The sequence below is a fragment of the Miscanthus floridulus genome, chromosome 8 (genome assembly GCF_019320115.1).
Source record: "Miscanthus floridulus cultivar M001 chromosome 8, ASM1932011v1, whole genome shotgun sequence".
NCBI classification, from domain to species: domain Eukaryota; kingdom Viridiplantae; phylum Streptophyta; class Magnoliopsida; order Poales; family Poaceae; genus Miscanthus; species Miscanthus floridulus.
In genome coordinates, this window is record NC_089587.1 from 116,304,997 (window position 1) to 116,309,907 (window position 4,911).

At 47.0% G+C, this 4,911-nt stretch overlaps 1 pseudogene; it reads right to left on the bottom strand.

The window, feature by feature from the left end:
* Nucleotides 1-334: 334 nt before the first annotated feature.
* LOC136473350 (uncharacterized) lies at nucleotides 335-4,645 on the bottom strand (annotated as a pseudogene).
* Nucleotides 4,646-4,911: the final 266 nt, after the last annotated feature.

The window sequence follows — 4,911 nt, forward strand, 5'->3', positions numbered from 1 at the left end:
AAATAAGCCCTATTTCCTTTTATTCTAATTTCTATCTAACTCTATCTTTATTTCCATCTAATCTGGAGTTGGTGGCGTCGCGGAGGCCACTCCTCCTCCTGGGCGATCATGCCCTGCCCCCTCCTGGTGGCATGCGTGGCCAACCCAGGCCCCTCCTGGGCTTGCCGCCTGGGCCTACCATGAGGCGTGTTACAACTTGCTTTTCGTTCAAAGTTCAAACTAGGCATCCCAATTCTTTTATTAGAACATTCAACCAGATTAACTGATCAGATAACATTCCCTAAGAGCTGATTGGAGCATATTGTATAAGCTTTAATTCTTTGCTCTTGAGGTATCCTAAAGGGTTCCCTTGACCAGGACTCCAGGAGAGAACATGTCATCATCCTACATGATATTGGAATAGTATTGTCTGAACAATTATTTTTAGTAACATGATAGCATCACATAATGTACGATCATCTATCTAAAGTTACAAACAGAAAAAAGGAAGAAAGGCTCATCATATAAACGATAGAATAGAATGACCCTAACAACCAAAAATACATCCATCTAAGTATTTGACCAAGAAAAAGCAATAGTTATATCTATCCATAACAACTCTGGAAAAGAAAAGAGATACTGTTGGGGGTACATTATATGTTGGGGACCCCCACTATCATGATAAGGTCCCAATTACATAGCCTAGGGATCACAAAATAGTATTTGGGGACCATTTATAGGCTTTAGTGGCATTTTTGTGAATATAGACCCCATCAGGGTGCGTTTATAGCCTCAAGTGGTATTTCTGTAAATATAAACCCCATCATGGGGCATAGAGACACTCTCCTCTCCCACCTCCCTTATAAAAGGAGGAGAGGGGGAGGTGGAGAGGGACTTTTGGTTGGCTGATTACTTGGCTCTGTTCCTGAGTTCCACTTTTATTCGCTCTATCACCCTTCGTCCTCCCAAGTTTGTTAGCACAAACCAACAGATACACTTGCATGGTGATCCAATAAAATCTTTATAGTCTTATCCTGCTCATTCATAGTTGTGCTGTTCCACGGCCATAGTCTATGTCAATAGGTATTCCTTTTGAAAGCAGGAACTCTGTTACCTTAGAACTTCCTGCAAGCGAGATGAGTTCACAAATCAAAAGAATAAATAGAGTACATAATAACAGATAACCAATAATAACCAAGCCACATCACTAAAACTTACTTCCTCCACCCCAACAAGACCACAATCCTAGCATTTAAATTTTGTCCCAAAATAAATGCATATATAGTACATATGCTAGAGCGTCAGATCATGAGATCCATCTAGAGAAAAACCAACGCAAGGCATCTTCCACTCTAGAACACTCGCACAGGAGAGATTGGGCTAGCATTGGCATCTTCCACTCTCTAGAACACTCCGTCACAGGAGAGATTGAGATAGCACTAAACTTTTCAGGGGTATCATTGTAGTTTTCTATCTATCCTTGGTATGTGTGCCTAGTCCTACAATTGCATTTTTTGTGTGACGGAGGGAGTAGTATCATAATAAGGAGCAAACTCATCACACCTTTGGCTAGTGATATATCAAAACCAAACAAGTAATTATATTAGCGACAAGAAAATAACAGTAGAGTTCTAATTGAAAGTACAATGAAACATGACAAATATTTTGGCGATACAAAACATAAGTTATTTATGCATATGTGACGGAAGAGTTACCAGTGCCTGCAGCATGGTGTAGAACTGTGTACCCTTTTTCATTGGCTTTCATTAGATCACCACCACGACCAAGAAGATACTTCACAATGGAAACATCACTAGACTGAGCAGCGGCCATTAGCGGTGTCAAGCCTGCCATGAAAAGCATAGAAGCAAAGGTCATATACCTCATACAACAAGTCACAAAGGTAGTCATAGATTGCAACTATCGAAATGCAGAGCGGAGAAGACTTAGGGAAGGACCTTCAGCTTCAGTCATATTTGCATCACCCCCAAGTTCTTCCAAATACTTGCAGACCTCCAGATGACCTAATCAAGCTACGCAGCGCAACACCCCCATGCCATCTTTTTTAAGAGAAAAAACTACAGCTGGGCCACCATTTCCTTCGCCAAGACTCTCTATAATGCCTTTCTCCCAAACAAACATCAAAACATCACCACAATGAGGAATGAATAGCCAATGTACGCAAAACAAGAACCTCACTAAGTGATGGAGGGGGCAACACAGAAGCAAGACTCAACAAGCAAACCACTTTGCCCAACACATATTGCAACGATTTGTCCATAATTAGTTAAAAGGACATGAGTATACACCATTTTTTCATATGTAAATAACAGAGCCTCTCAGTTACCTAGAACAAGGACTAGTAAAGATAAGGGTTAATTGGAAAGGTGCCATTGCAATTTTCACGGTTCTGAGAAACGCCATTATTATTCATCTATTTTGAAATATGCCATTACAATTCTAGTGCTTCTTGAAATACGCCATGCCCTACGTCTAAAGTTGCTTGGGCCCAGTTGTAGGCCGATAGTAGCATATGGTATTTTTGTATGGACTGTGATGCCCCTTTCTTCTTCCTCCTCTCTCTTGCTTGCTCTCAGAAATCGTCCATCCATAGCCTCCATACAATACAACCACCCTATATGCATGAGCGGCAGCAGCGCATGGGTGAAGGATGGGCTATGGGGGTGCAGGGCGCACGCGTGGGCGATGCTGAGGCACGACCTGCACAGGAGTGGCGGGCAGTAGTGCAGGCATCTGAGCACACGGCGGCGGCGCATGGGTGAAGGCCGGGCTATGGCTGTGTGGGGCGCACGCGTAGGCGACGCCGAGGTGCGGCCTACGTAGGATTGGCGGGCAGTAGTGCAAGCATCTTAGCGCACGGCGAGGCCATGACGATGGCTGCTTGGGTGCACGGGAGCAGTGGCGAAGCTAGAGTAACTCTGAGGGGGTTGCGGCTGTCTTATATATGCGTAGACTTAAGTCATTACCATGGTGAAAATCTAACCCTATTCACTGTATTAAAAAAATTCATGGGTGCGGCGGCACCCACAACAGTGCATGGGAGGCATGGACCCTGCTGCACTGCCCATCGACCCCACGCTCGCTACCGTGCCGCTCCCCGGCCCCCTCTCTCTTGCTGCCGTGCACTAGCTGGGACCACCGCCCTCTGTGCTGACCTCTCAGCGGCAACCAAGTGTGAACAGCAACCAGGGCGAGCTAAAGATTGGACCTTTGATCCTCTGCAAGTCCTAGGCCATCCACTACATGTGATTAGGTCACTAGCCCAAAAATATAGTTTATAATCACAACTAGAAATAGTTGTGCAGAGATTTGATGGGGCTAGATGTGTCGGATTGGTTGAATAGGCACATCAGAGTTCATGCCTTCACGTTCATGGCACTGGAGGTGTATGAGTACAATGGGCTGGACATCTACTTATTTGGGATGTGCGTGCTAAGCTCTCGGAGGTACATTGAGCGGCGGCTGAGGTCATGACAGGGAGGTGCGGGGCCACGCACGTCATTTCTGCACCGAATCCCTGATCCAAGCCCCACTAACATACATCGACGCGCCATATATCTAGGCGAGCGTGCGGAGTGGTGAGTGCTTGGAGACTGTGAGTACGAGGGCCAGCGAGAGGCGGGCCGCACGTTGGCACGGACGAGGAGGCAGCCCGAGATGGTGCCACAGCGCTCCACATCCACGGAGCAGTGTGTGGTGTTATGGTGGCCCAGCGTGTGGCAGCATGCGGCATGGCCAGAGAATCAACCTGCGGTAAGCTAGCATACGGCAACGTTCGACGTGTGGCACGGAGAGGACATGAGTGGCCAGGACGACAGCGTCGACGGCTGGTGCGGGCGAGAGACAGAGAAAGAAGAACGACAGGAAAGAGTAAGGGACATGGGCCGACATGTAAGTGAGATGGAGAGATGAGGAACAACAGGGGTAGTTTGGTCCATACAAAACTACATAGTGTTGCAACTGGACCCAAGGTCTCACTAGACGTAGAGGGTGGTGTTTTTCAAGAATCACTAGCGTTTCTTAGAACCGTGAAAATTGTAATGGCACCGTTCCAATTAACCCAAGATAAAAACATTTAAGCTTGTGATCTTGCAATCACTACGTAACAGAATAAGTTGGACATCTACACGGCTAATCCTAAGTGTCTGTGTAAGGACAGGCAGGCTCTAACTCATGATCAAATCAGAGCAGCCACACACAGCATCACAAAAAAACCTAATAATTTCCAAAGAAACGATGACAACGACACATACTGAGGTGATATTATCAGGAGCATAAGGACCGCAAACACACAAATAGGTCACTAGGCTTCTAAACCAAATCAAATTAAGGAGTGAATTAATTCAAGCATAGAAGCATGCAACCACGCAATAGGAGGCAGGGGATCGATGGATGTGGATTGCAGAGAAGGGAAGATGGGAACCTTTGAGCCGGCCGAGGTCGCCATTGAGGGCAGCCATGATGAGAGCGTCCTCGCCTGCACACATGCACATGCCCAAAAAAGCTAGAGAAACCACCATAAAAAATGCGAATGTACCTTTAGGTGTCCACACGCGTGCGCGCACCGCAGGAGCAGAGCAGGAGGGCTAGGCGACGTACTGGTGCCATTGCCGGAGGGGCGGTGGTAGACGAAGGGTGCCGCCATAGGTCGCCTTGTCCTGACGCAGCGATCACTCAGTCCCCGTCTTGGTGAAGGCACCACGGAATAGGAAAACTTCCAGAGGAAGGAGAAGGAGAAGGAACCGGGGTTTTGCTTGCAAGTCTCGGGTGCAATCGTACCAAAACCTAGCCTCCCACAATTTCACTGGACGTCTACCCATACCCACTGATAGGAATGCCACAGGGAAGAGCAAACTCTTGATAGGCTGTTGGCGGACCAGGCGGAGGTCACTTCCGTGTGAGTTCAAATGG